At 42.8% G+C, this 14,831-nt stretch overlaps 2 pseudogenes; both read right to left on the reverse strand.

The window, feature by feature from the left end:
* LOC146209354 (uncharacterized) overlaps window positions 1–14,831 on the reverse strand; it is an 82,421-nt pseudogene that overhangs the window by 36,306 nt on the left and 31,284 nt on the right.
* Window positions 3,716–13,865, reverse strand: LOC146209358 (uncharacterized; annotated as a pseudogene).

The raw sequence follows: 14,831 nt of genomic DNA on the forward strand, positions 1-14,831 counted from the left end.
AGTATTGGCAGAGCAACAGGACGTGTGACATTAAGGCAAAGATATACATATATAACATGAAAATTATGAAGCACAGAAAGAGCATATATATATATACAAATGAACAGCAAGTTAAAAGCCAGCACAGTAAATTAACAGCCCACAATAATTTAACAATATGCACGAAATATGGCAAAACATAATGAAAATGAAGTGACTATTCTTTTAATAATGTTTAAGGCAAGGAACGGAAAGTACAGAGAGACAGTGCGGAATTGATAAAATATAGCTTTAAGTCCTTAATTGACGCGGTAAAGATGTTTGGGTTGTGTACGCTATAATGATTTAATATGTATGGTAAAATAAAATGAAGGCTCTGGTTACCGTATAACGTCCTCGTTCGAGGAACATCCCATATTTGTTTACTGCTGGTGTAAAAGGATTTTTCGTAAGGCTTAAGTCCAGATATATTCTACAAGAAGTCAGTTAAGCATTGAGGTGACAATTTAAGGCAGTGAAGTAGACGAGCCCCGCCGGGGTGGTGCAGTGGTAAGACGCCCGACTACTGTGCCAGAGTTCCCGGGTTCGAACCCGACCGCGGCGGCTGCGTTTCGATGGAGGCGAAACGAAGTGGCGTCCGTGTGCTGTGCGATGTCAGCGCACGTTAAAGATCCCCAGGTGGTCGAAATTACTCCGTAGCCCTCCACTACGGCTCCTCTTTCTCTCCACTTTCATTCCCACCTTCCTCCCTTCCCTCGCGGCGCGGTTCGGGTGTCCACAGAGCAAGTGTGACAGTTACTGCGCCTTTCCCTTCCTGTGAACCAATTTTATTTATTTAATTAGACGATACTCAAACATGGTATGCACACGATGAATCCTATATTTTGGAAATAATGTTTCTGTGTGGGCAGTGTAGCATGCACCAGCAATCAGTCTAATTGCCTTCTTTTGGAGACCGAGTATGATGTTTAGATTTGTTTTGAATGTTGTACCCCAAACAAGGTGAAGTAGTTTATGTGTGATTGAATTGTAGCGTGATAAATAAGGAGCTTATGCTTTGGGGAAAATTCGTTATGCAGTCTCGAGAGGAAACCAAGAGATCTAGTGAGCTTGCTTTCAATATACATTATATGGTCAGACCACCTCATGCGAGAGTCGAATACACCGAGTGATTTGAACTTGTCTACAATTTCAATAATGTTATTTTCTAGATGCAGAGTATTGTTTACTGTAATATCCAGACTAAGTGGACGTAAAAAGACTACTTTGGACTTGTTAGAGTTAACTACCAAACCATTAGCTGTGGACCATTTGTGGAGAGCACAAAGAACCAGATTTGCACTATTGATTAGTTCATCGGCAGAAGATCCCTTAAGAAAAAAACTTGCGTCATCAGCGTACCGAATACAACTTGTATGATAGGCTATGCTCGGAAGGTCGTTAGCATAGACATTAAAGAGGAACGGGCCAAGAAGGCTACCTTGCGGGTCACCACATTAAATGAAAAGAGAGTTAGACTTGTGATTATCGACCGAAACGACCTGCTGGTGCATGTTTAAATAAGAACGAGAGTTGGAGGGAAAGACCACGGACACCATAGCTTTCAAGTTTACAGAGTAGTATTTCATGATTACGAAGGTCGAAAGCTTTGGTAAAGTCGATGAAAATACCAAGGGTCAAACGTTTAGCTTTGATATTATTTAAAATAATTTCCTTTTGCAAGAGTAAGGCAGATTCTGTGGACTTGCCCTTTTGAAATCCAAACTGACTGGCATTTATTAAGGCATGTTTAGAAAAGAACCCAGCCATTCTCTTGAGCATTACTTTTTCAAGAGCCTTTGAAAAAACAGGGAGAATAGAAATTGGCCTATAGTTTGTCATCTTGTTTCTATCACCTCCTTTGAATATAACAGTTACATTTGCATATTTCATTCGTGCAGGAAATATTCCTGATGTGAGCGACAAGTTAAAGATGTAGCTTAAGCATGGTGCTAAGAGATCCGCAACAAATTTAATTGTTTTAATTGGGAAGCCATCGAAATCGGTGCAACTTGTAGCTTTTAGGTTCATTATAACGCTAAAAACTTCCTCGCTGGTCGTTAAATGAAAAGCAAAAGTCTCTAAACCTGTATTTTGGAGAAACCGAAGTGCTTCAACCGTGGAACCATTCGGTCTAAAGCTTCTGAAGAAGTCATTGAATTTTCCTACCAGCAAAGAGCGGGATATTGGGCATGCCATTGATCACAAGCTGACCTAAGTGAGTATTTTTATTCTTGTTTAGAAACGATTCATTTAAAAGTTTCCAAATTGCTTTCGGACCTTCCCTGCTAGTGAGGATACACGATTGATAGGCAGATTTAGATCTTCGCAGTTCGTTAACTTGTTGCGGTGTTTTTTGAAAGCTGTAAGGTGATCAGGGTTCCGAGTTGACATGAAGCATTTGAAGAGCCTAGACTTATGATTCATCATTTTGACATGTGTTGGAGTCACCCAAGGTTTATGGAGTTTTTGTGTCTGGTTTCTTTGTTTTCCAGGGAAAAAACATATTGTAAATGTCTTTTAAAGTGCTTAAAAAGCTCATAAGACTCATCAATGGAAGAACAGGCAAAAACACAGTTCCAATCTGCAACGCATACAGATTTGCGAAATCGGGCAAGTGACGGGCGTCCGGTGGTTGTTCGCTGGGTTTCTTTGTTTTCCAGGGAAAAAACATATTGTAAATGTCTTTTAAAGTGCTTAAAAAGCTCATAAGATTCATCAATGGAAGAACAGGCAAAAACACAGTTCCAATCTGCAACACATACAGATTCGCGAAATCGGGCAAGTGACGGGCGTCCGGTGGCTGTTCGCTGGGCGTAGAGGTTGGACCATCCGCTTTTGTACGCACGCTGTAACTCGGCGGACATCCGGACTCGGCGGCCGAGTTTGAACGTTTGTTGTACATCAATAGCAGTCTTTGAGTGAAGGGAAGAGTCAGTGTTCTAGGTTGGCATACAGCACAGGACAATTGGAACAGGAATCGTCTCACGTTGAGTGGCTTGACCACGGGATCACAGGCACCCAGATGGGAATATTGCGGTTGGGTGATGAGCCAGCTCATTTTCTGCGATCCTTGCTTGGCCAGGGACCTACCGTGTAGTGACTGACGATGAAGCCAAGGAACGTAAGGCATGTTTTAGTACTGTTTCTAGGTCAGAAGGAAATAACTGGCGCAGCAGCAAGCGAACAGCCGCCATGGACTCTGTAAATGGTGTACGAAGAAGTGCAAGGAAGTTCAGAGGACATGATGACATAAATAATAGGCACAATCTCTAGAGTGCGATGGGGGGAGGATCGCTGCATGGACCTTATTTATGAAAGGAAGGGTCCGTCTGCAAGGAGGTGGAGATTACATATGCTGCCAAACCTGTGTCCGATATGGTGGCGTCTGTGCTGCATGTTCAGTATCCTATGAAGTTTCCGTCAGCAGCCAAAACTTGTGTTAGTCTTCGAGGAATGACTAGTACAAGGTCACACTGCGGGATGCGTTCGGAGCGCGTGTCACTCTTTATTGATAGTTTGCCACAGTGTATCGGTTGTGACATTCCGGAGGCGTCGCGCAGCTAGTTTCCTTTTTATAAGCCCCCCAATATTTTCAATAGGGTTCAAGCCAGCGCCATTCGGCGGCCACTCAGCACAGGAACGCCGTTGTCGTCGAGCAGACTGGACACTGTGCCCTGTGTGAATGGGGCTTCGGTCATGCTGGAGCGAGTAGAGGCCGTCTTTGAATGGCCAGTCCGGCAGGTACGGCACCAGGGTATGCGCCAGTGTCACAGTACTGCTGTGCCATGAAGCGGTCCTGTATTTATAAAAGCGGGCCCAGACCATCTTTGGTGATGGCGCCCCACACGTTCACCGAACAGCGCCCTCTTGAAACCACGCTTCTTATGTACCCTTGCTGGTATGTACAGGAATACAAAAGAAAAGATGAGAGTAAGAAAATTTACATCCACTAAGGGGCGGATGCTCAGAAGAAGCATTGTCTTCATGAGAGTTTTTCGCTTATAGCTATTGGTTAAAAGAAACAATAGACTGGAGGCAAAATACCTTGCAGCGAGTGCAGTCCCTTTTCTCGAGGGACACTTTACAGAGGCATACAAAGATGAAAAATTTAAATTCTGACACCATGTTCTTCCCCGATTGCTGTGTTCTATATAGAAGGTGACACTGTCTAAAAGAAACCAATTTCTGCCACTCCTCCACCGAACATGTGCCTGAAACCTGTAAAAAGAGACTTTTTATAACTGCAGATGAAAAGGCACCATACTCGCTGCTGATGGCACCTTTTAGAGAGAGTGGTCTTTCAATTTTCGACGGTCCATTCAGCTACTTCCCTTGCGAATTCCAACCTTGCCTTTCGTTGCGATTATGTGAGCAGCGGCTTCTGGGCCGTGATATTGTTCTGCATTCCAACTTCTTGAAGAAGCCTCTGAATGGTTTTGCACAATACATGCAGGGACAGCACCTCTGTGATGCATCTTGCAGAAATAAAGGGATACGCCATAACAGCAGCAAGTATCAGCTGATCCTCCTCCTCTTCCGTTATCCTTCACCACCCTGTACGGTGCACCTTCCAGAGTCTGACTTCTCGGTATGCTTGTGTTATGCGACATACTGCTGTTCTTGTTCTTCATGTACGCCTGGAGATTTCCCTCTGGCTTGCTCTCTTGATGTAAGTCGGACGATGAACCTGCGTTTTTCGAGAGGCATTCGAACGGGCACCAACAAAATGCGTCAAGAACGCGCTGCTACCACCTTTTCTAGCTTGAGTTCGATACTGATGCACAATCGAACAGAAATAATCTTCGTTATCACATTATCCGCATTGCCCACCGATACTTTCCGAAGGCCAGAAATGACGACTGTCCTAGTGGTGCCATCTGTTGGAGGTAGCGGAACTGCTCTCTGTTAAAGGTTTATAGGTCCTGTAGCTTCATGATGAATAAGAGGGCGCAGACGGAACGTGGACACAGAGAAGAATGCAAGACAAGCGCCGTTTTCACAACTGATTTATTGGGAAAAAATACGAACTCTTAAATATGAACAAGTATCTAATCGACAAAAGATACAGTTAGTTAACAAATCCAGGAGAAGAAGAAAACAATGTCAGAATTTTCGCAGATATTCTATCTCACTCTTAGTGAAACCGAACGCTTGCTTACGCAGTTACCGTATGATTCAATGTAGAACGCTTCCATCACTTCCATCGCTTTCGCAGGTACCCTACAAACGAAAACCTTGTAAAATTCAAACAGGCGAAAGCTAGGGCACGGTACATCCGCCAAAACGCTGAGAAGGCTTCTTGGCAAAAATACATATCATCAATAAATAGCTCAATCACATAAAAAAAATGTGGGAGCTTGTTCACAAACTGGATGGCAACTTCTCCCCGTACACAGTCCCCTTTCTAACATCTCCTGGCACCCAAACAAACTTGCAGGAACAGGCTGATATTCTAGGCGATCATTTTTCTGCAATTTCAAGCTCACTACACTACTCAAAATCTTTCATAACATACAAAAACAAGGCCGAAAAACAAACTGCCAACAAGTGGAAGTACAAATGAAGCATATAACAGGTTAATAACACTACAAGAAATAAACACGGTTCTATCTGCCGGCAAGAAGACTGCACCTGGCCCAGATCAAATTCACTATCAGATGCTTGCACATCTTTCTACACCTGCTTTAGAAGCACCTCTGAAATTTTTCAACAAAGTATGGGTATCCGGGAGTATTCCTGAGGCCTGGAAAAAAGCTATTATTGTGCCTTTCCTGAAACCAGGAAAGCCACCAACGGCCCCCAGCAGTTATAGACCCATAGCTCTCACAAGTTGCCTTGCAAAGTCTTTTGAAAGTGTTCTTAATACCAGATTAGCCTTTGTCCTTCATTCCCGAGAACTTCTAGACATACACCAATGTGGGTTCAAAACAGCATGTTCTACCACGGACCATCTAGTCCGCCTTGAAAACACTGTTCGTGAAGCATTTATTCACAAACAGCACTGCCTGCCGTCTTCTTTGATATGGAAAAGGCGTATGACACTACATGGAGATTTGGCATCCTCCGTGACCTAGCAGATTTAGGCATACGTGGTAGGATGTTAAACTGTCTAAAGGACTTCTTGTCAAATCGCTCATTCCATGTGCGCTTGGGCTCAAACTTTTCAAAGAACTTTGTGCAGGAGAATGGCGTACCACAGGGATGCGTCTTAAGCACAACTCTCTTTATAGTAAAAATGAATTCCATAAGCACAGTTATCCCGAAATCCATAATGTATTCAGCTTATGTTGACGATCTACAGATTGCATACACATCCTCTAACGTATCTACACGTGAGAGACAGGTGCAGTTGACCATAAATAAACTAGCAGCATGGGCAGACAAAAACGGATTTCAGTTTTCTTCTCAAAAAACAGTAGCTGTCCTATTCTCTCTCAAACGAGGCTTACAAACAGATCCTACACTACACCTGAACAAAACGAAATTACCGGAGAAAAACGAACACAAATTTCTAGGCGTAACTTTTTACAAAAAACTCACCTTTCTTCCTCATATAAATGTCCTGAAGAAAAAGGCTTCCAAATCTCTAAACGTACTAAAAGTTCTTTCCCGTAAACACTGGGGCGCTGACAGGACATGCCTTAAACACATTTACAGATCTGTCGTACGCTCCACCTTAGACTATGGCTGCATAGTGTATGGGTCAGCTAGACCATCATATTTAAAAAAACTAGACCCGGTACATAACACAGGACTTCGACTCTCATGTGGAGCATACCGAACTTCTATATCCGGTCTGCTTGTGGAAACAAATGAACCTCCTCTTGAAATCAGAAGAACTTCACTTACATGTGCCTATATATTTAAAATCAGATCTCTGCCAAAGCATATCTGCTATTCTCTAGTAACTAAATGCCCTTCTAGAACACTATTCACCAACAAACCCAATGCAGTGAGACCACTGCTCCTAAGATTTGAGCAAATGTGTCAAGAGGTTGAGCTACCGGATTGTTTACCTAGCATTGCCAAAAGACCTAACCCTCTGCCTCCTTGGTACCTGGTCCCTACAGTTTGCGACCTCTCTCTTACACAGTTCCAAAAAACAATAACCCCACAAGAGCACATCATACAAGAATTCCTTCAGCTGAAAGAAAAATACAGTAACTTCACAGACTTTTACACGGATGGCTCGTAAACAGATCATTATGTCGGAAGCGCAGTTGTTCAAGGCGAATGGGAGGAAATAATAAGACTTCCACAGTGCGCGTCCATCTTTACTGCTGAATGCTATGCTGTCTCTGTTGCCATAGAGAAAATAATGAAAGAAAACCTCAGGAGAAGTATTATTTACACAGATTCCCTAAGTGTAGTCACAGCCCTTCACACAAGAAATGCAGTTATACCAATACTGGGAAACATCATACACAGCATAGCAACGCTTACAGATGAAGGACGAAGCATAAAAATTTGCTGGGTACCCAGTCATGTAGGAATCCGAGGTAATGAAAAAGCAGATATGTGTGCTGCCAAAGCTCGAGACAAGAAAATAAAAGTGCAGATACCATCTCAAGACTGCATGAAATTGGTACAAAGTAAACTGATACAAAAATGGCAGTCCACTTGGAACACTGAAACAAATAACAAACTACACCTCATAAAGCCTGTAATAGAAGAGTGGAAATCGAGCACCCACCTTGAACATTCCAAAGAAGTGGCTCTATGCCATCTTCGCATAGGACACACACATTTAACACATAGCTTCATTTTAACTAAACAGGATAAGCCCCTGTGTGATTCATGCGGACACGAGCTAACAGTCATCCACATTTTAATCTCATGCAGACAACTTGAACTAAGGAAAAAACATTTTACACAGTTTTACAAACAACACATTCCTCTTCATCCAGCGTTGCTTTTAGGTGAAAATGCGCTCGTTGATTTGCCCTGTGTTTTCAGGTTTTTAATAGAAGCAAACGTCCTAAACAGAATGTAAGTTTAAATTACATAAATACAACACTCTTAACCATGAAACTGGCACATGATAGCCTAAGTTGCTTATGCGCCACTAAACCCATCACAACAACAACAGCTTCCATCACCTCTCTGGTTCTTTGCTGATGATGACGAAATAAGACCTGTGTATCTTCATAGATAGGGCTGCAATTGTTACACTCTCGCAGGTGTTCACTCACTCTAGAAGAGCTATGATTTTTGTTCATGAAGTCCAATATTTAAACACCACCCAGTCTGTCCTATGTAAGCCAAACCGCAGAGAAAAGGAATTTTGTACACCACACCAGATTCACAATGCACAAACCTTGCTCTGTGCTCCAGGTGAAAATTTGTTATTGGGAATCTACTGGTTTCTAATGGTTTGTAATGGAACCATGAAGAAACCTAATGGTTTTTAGGGGTTTCTACTGGAACCATTAGGAACCCTACTTGTCTTCTTTTGAAACCATTAAAAAACCTGCTGGTTTTCTAATGGCCTTATTGGTTCCAGCAGGTCCCAGAAGAAAACCAATGAGCATGCTCATTCGTTTTCTTCTGGGACCAGTAGCTACTGGTCCCAGTAGCTACTGGGACCATTAACTAAGGTAGTGGTACCAGTAGAGAGCCTGCTGGCTTTATCTGGCCTCACTGGTTCCAGCAGGGTGCCTAATGGTTTTCTTCTGGGACCTGTAACTGAAATACTAGGAGTAACTACTGATTTTGGATAGTTTATTTGGTACTAGTAGATAACTTTCAGGTGTTGTGCACAAAACCCCTAACAATCGAAGCCTAGTTTTTATTGGCCAGGACTTTGCGGGCCATTGTTGGGAGCAATTGTTTTCATGCAAGGACGTGTCAATCAACTAAAGAGCAAACTGTGAATTGAAAATTATTGTGACCCTTTTTTTCAAGTTCAAAGAAATTAAAATTTCAATTACAATATAAGAATTCATTTTATCAATTTGTATTTACAATACCAATAAAAACTCAATTTTTAAAGGTTTTGCTCTTCTTTTCTGTGTGTGACAGTTTGACACTGCTATTATTATTACAGTTACTGCTGCATTGCTGACACTGCTACTATTACTACTGCTATATGGAAAGAAATCGGTCCTTTACTGTTGTTTTACTTTGCCTGATCTTACTGCAATCTCGCTTTTCTTTGTAACCGACTCTTTTCATGTGCAATAAGGTGCTGGTTCTTGTCAATTTTTTATACGCTACCATTGAGCGCCATGTCTCGTCAAATGTACTTCTGTTTATTTTATTTTATTTTACTTTTTTTTGCGGACGCTACATTGCTTTGCCTATGCATGTTTACTTTGCATTTTCTTCAGGGGTAGGGCGTGGGAGCTCGTCAAGCCGATTGCTCGGCTTTTTCTCCCTGCCTCTCCCACCACCTTGTAGCAGTGTTGTAGAGGGGAAAGTGCCGCTTCTGGCATTAAAAGGCTACTGTCCAGGATGACCTTTTAAGCAAAGGAGCCCAGTGCTTCGATCAGGTTCCAGAGATGGTCTGTGCAAACTGCTACAGCAATATGCATGCCGCAAAGCAGCAAAAATACAAATGAAAGCTCTCTCATCCACTCCTCCGGAAAATCAGCTTCCCCGTTCTCTACGCTGGCCCGTTGAGTCGCGAGGCTGACATCAAGATCCCAATGACATCCACTTGTCTGACTCGCTGACGGTTGAAGGACTGGTGTACATCACTAATTGTGTCTGCCGCTCGCTATGCGCTTTTTCCTTGCCCGTTTTGTTTTCGCGCACGAAGAGTGCTACCATCCCCACCACCCTGCTTCACCCACTCTCCACAAGACACCCCACCTTCCACCAAATGCGGAGGAGGAAGGAGAATTTGGCTTGCAGAGGCTAGATGACTGTGCAGGAGAATCTAAAACCTCTGAGAGGGAACGGAAGGAGAAGGAAACGTAAAATTGCTAGATTGCGGTGGCTGTAACTGCGTTAATTACTCTTCAAGAACTTTTTCTGGCCTTGCGTTCTAGGATCGAAGCCTCACAGGCACCGGGAAACAAAATATTTTCGACCGGAGGGTGGATAGTGGGCCTTTAAATAAAGCTCAAGAAATGCACTTGTTGCAAAAGCATATATTTCTGCATAATTGCATGCATGTATATGCTCCATGTCCCCATAATTTCCAGCAACAAAAGTATGACAGCCATGTCTACAGAAATGGCTGTCGCTGAACATGCTAACTGCATTTCCGCCTTACAAGCAGAGCTCTATGACCACAAGTGCATTAACTACTTGTAAATGAACAACTCACTTCAAATAACAATCATGGCATGTCCAAGTGACTTCTAACAACACAGAAATACAATGTTAGATCACAAACAGAAAACACCATATGTTTGCAAAAAATATTACTCACTCGAAAAAAAATCTAATATAATCTGCCTTTTGAATGAGTTTTCTGCGCTTGCGCAAAGTCCTAGCTGCGACTGATGTAAACACACTGGATGGCGTTTTTCGTTGCCGCACTCATAGCCAGTGCACGGGGGGGCATGGTGACCATCACAGGCTCGGCAAAACGATGCCAACCACACGTGCCGCATACGGTTGCCACTCTCGAGGCGTGCCGGGATGCAAAACATGGTTTTCAGGTTTCCTTTGTTGAGCTATGACGAATGATGTGAAGCTTGAATTGAGCTCTCAAGCGTCAATATGTGAATGGGTGACCTTCGCAGCCGACTGCTTACTCTCGACTGGGTGAAAAACACTTTGTTACAAGTATGTATGCATCTAAAAGAAATGCGCATAATGACAAGTACCTACTGGAGTTTGCACCGAGCTTATAATCCACCAGTGATAGCCGCAGTGAGGATTTGTTTGGTGCATGTTTGCTTTAAGTGCGACGGGGCATGATCGCGATACATTTTGTCGTTTTCTTGACGTGCGAAGGGGCTGGGTAGCGCAGATATCACAGGCGGCTATGAGCGCTAGACCGTAATACTTAGCATGTTTTATCGTGACTGCTGCCCGACTAACAAGAAAAAAAAAATATGGAATTTGTTCAGATGCATTGCCGTTCGCAAGCCGAGTGGTTGAACCATAAGTTTGCCTTGTGTTTTTGCTGCTCGCAGCATGACGCACTTCACACTTTTGCGTGACGCTCAGTATTTTTCTTTTAACCTTACGTACTTTCCTTCGTTTTGGGGGCAAAAACCGGCTACAGGGCTGAATAATCCAGTGTCAGAAAAAGGCTGCGCAATTCCTGCAGGGAGGGTTCTGTTGTGCATTTCGGCTGGGTCAATGCCGGGGGCATGAATAAGTGCCTCTCTGTCAAGCTTCATAGATGAAATACTATAGCTCCAAGCTTGTAGATAATGTGATGAGGAAACTATGCCCATTGCACCATGCCGGCACCGCGGTGACCGGTGCTCGGTAATAAGACGCCCCGCGCATATGTGCCGCTCATAAGTCACAGGAGACGATTCCACCTAGCGCTGCAGCATCAACAAACCCCAGGCTGCTTTGCCCTTTGAGAACTCCTCTCTGCCTCCACGCTCCTTTCAAATTCTTTTTTGAAAATAACATTAACACTATGTGAATCTGCACGCTGAGAGCATGTCTCATTGTCATGTGAAACATAGCCCGCGCCATGGCCCATGCTATACGCTCCTACAATACGGAGGCAGCACCTGTGTGCGTTATGAGTGTTTGAGAGTTATGAATGTGTTTCTCGCAGCTTTCTTATGATGGTGCCACATCCTTCGCCAAAAGGTGGATTGCTTAGAAACCATGGTGAATTTTCAAAAATGAGGAGTCACAGAGAAGTCCATGATACAATTATATCACAGGAAAAAAGCAACAACAATGCATAAGAAAAGATACTTCACCCTGAAGTAACATTCCACAGTGGAAACAATGGCTTAATAGTGACCCATCTCAACATTCAGCTCTTGTAAGCCACAGTGAGCAGAGGCTAGCAAAAAATGCAGGATACCAGAACAGTGACATGAAACTTGTAACTCTATAAAAAAGCTTATAACATGATAATACTTTAAAAATGCAGCATAGGTAAATTATACAGTTCCACAGTGCCAAATCTGCTCTAGCCATGATCAGTAGATACATGACATCATGTAAGAATTTCTAAGAGCACAACATAGAACTAATGCGTGAACTGTTAAGTTCAACTGAAAATACAGCAACCGAAAGACACACTTTTAAAAGCACTCTTAATGTACCAGAGGACTTCAAATTATTTTTTATTACCAGGACTTTTTTAATACTGCAGAATATATGTCACAATGACGGGCTGAAAGCATCTCCATAATTAAAAAATACATTAGTAAAAATAGTCACTTTGGCAATAGTAGTATATGATTAGAACTGGATGTATCGAGCATAGACACATAGGCTATTAGATCAGACTTTGTTTTACATCAGTCTAACTCGTTTTCTCATTCTACCTATATATCCATGCTCAGGACCCACAAATTTTTGTTAGCAGAAAATGCACAGCAGCTACCAATTCCTGACTTGTAATATATCATTTGCAGCAACAAATATGAAGGCAAGAGAAGTGTAACATATAACTCAATTAATAAACAGTTGCTATCAATGTCACATTAGCTCAGAGATAATAGTTTCAATAGAATTCTCACAACAAAAATCTTTCCATCCAATTGCATATAATTGCATGGAACAGCACTGGATGAAATCTCAGCAAGCTGGTATGAATTGCCATTCTCCAAATGGATTATATGCTGTGTATTGAATGTGTGGCGAGACAGGTACTTCTTTGAAATAGCGAAAATCCTTGCGGAGTTAGTTACATCTTTGAATGAAACAATATGCTCTATTTTCAGACAGGTTCCTAAATTTGTCACTACAGCTGTGCAGTCTGTTTTGCTTGGCCTTAAGTATTGCTCACTGTGGAGCAGGAGGCCTGGAGACAAAATAACTCGGTCGGGCTCCACAACAGGGCCATTTACAATGTCGCCAACTTGGCTTGTAATAAGGTCAAGCAATTGGCCAGTCACGCCCCGGGGCCTACTCAGAAGGAGAGCAGCTTGGCTCTTTGATGGACCAGCTTTTGTTAAGAAACGCAAAGTGCGAGGACTTGCTAAGGCCTTCAGGTTTTTATAATTACTGGCCATCATGAGCCGCTCTACCATCTGCAGAGGAATACCTTTAGCTGATGTGATCAACTGCTTAATATGCCCAATGTTTGACTCAAACACAAAGCAAGAATGCGCCCAGAGTGGTCCCTGGCACTCAACACTGAGGCATGTGCGTCACCTGATGAACATTGAAAGTCATCTGTTGCTCTCCATAAAGAAACTGGACGTCAACAACAAACTTGACTAGGCAGTCAGTGCTTAAAGTTATATCATTTAAGCAGACTGTGTCCTGCAAAAGGAGGGCTATACCCTTTACAAGCAATGAAAAATAGTTGAGATATTTCCTAGGAAGGATACCTTTCAGACAGGGCAAGGCAAAATATAAAAGCCACTGCTGCCACTCTGAGGCTTTCCAATACTTCCTTAAGCCAATGGAACGTGGAAGGCAAGTCACACAAAGATGTGGCTTTATTGAGCATAGACACTCATCTATGGCTTTAAGAATTTCTGGAGCTCCGATATAATGCTCCTCACCTACATCTGAAAGCCAGTTTTCAGTCAACTGTCGTGAGACACCCAGCAAAATGCAGTGCATATAATCTGGTGTGAAACCCCAGATTACATTTAAATGTGAAAGGTTGATCAATGGTGTTACACCTTTAACACCACGAACTCTTGACCAGTCTTGACAGCCTTGTGCATATTTTTTTTGGTGTCTTCTGCTGTTCTCCCAGGGAAGACTGTATCTACAGGATACTTGATGGTTCCTGTTTTGGTATCGTAAAGAAAAAATGGCAAAATAAACTAAAATTTTCAGTTTTAAAAGAATCCAGTCTAGTTAAACTAATTTTTCATGTACTGATGCACTGTATTAAACACAATGATTACACCAAAAGGCACAAAGACAATACAGGCAAGGTGCACAAGTTAAACTGCGTGTTTGAACACTGCAGCCAGTGGCGTCGCTAGGGTTACCCGCACCCGGTGCGGCGCGGCAACCCCCTCTTACGGCCACCTCCTCTGTCCTCATGGTTTGCTTTGCAGTCAAATTCGCTCTGCATCCAACCACGCAGTGCGAGTGAATTGGTTTTTTTTTAACACTTAGACGCAAGTCGTGTAAGTTGCGAGGAAATTCACCGAGCAAGCGGCTTAAGACAGGTGATTGCCCAGTATGAGGCTGCGTGTTGTAGTTATGTCCCGAGCAAGAGCTTTTCACATGCCACATGCATAGGTGAAAGCCTTTTACGTAGCATTTTCTACATATACCAATTTTCTCCTGTCCTTTTCTCCAAAAAGTGAAACTTAACTTCTGCATCCATTCTGCAAAGTTACCAACGCGCATTGATGCCATTTAACAGAAAATACTAAGCGCGAAACAGCCTTTTGGAACTGGGAAACGATGAGCGTCTCCAGGCTCATTTGTTTTGAACACTTTCAGTTGCGTTTGTCATTTTAACACTCACTTTGCCTTTTTCACAGAGAAAAAATAAGAACCGCATAATACACTATGTGAGCACTCTGGGGACATTCACTCTCAGTTCCACTTTTAAAGCACCTAACCTTGCTGAAGGTGCCCTTCTCATCATTATTTTTTTTTCTTGTCAGCGCATAGTGATCAGACTTGCCATTCCATTGAGCAACAGGCATTTATTTATTTATTCCTCAAAGGTGTCTGATGAGACATTACATTGCCTTTCGTGCCTTTCGTCGTTCGCCCTCCACCCCTCCCTCCCT

This window comes from Amblyomma maculatum, chromosome 1 (assembly GCF_055883805.1).
Source record: "Amblyomma maculatum isolate TAMU_Amacu chromosome 1, ASM5588380v1, whole genome shotgun sequence".
In the NCBI taxonomy this organism is placed as follows: Eukaryota; Metazoa; Arthropoda; class Arachnida; order Ixodida; family Ixodidae; genus Amblyomma; species Amblyomma maculatum.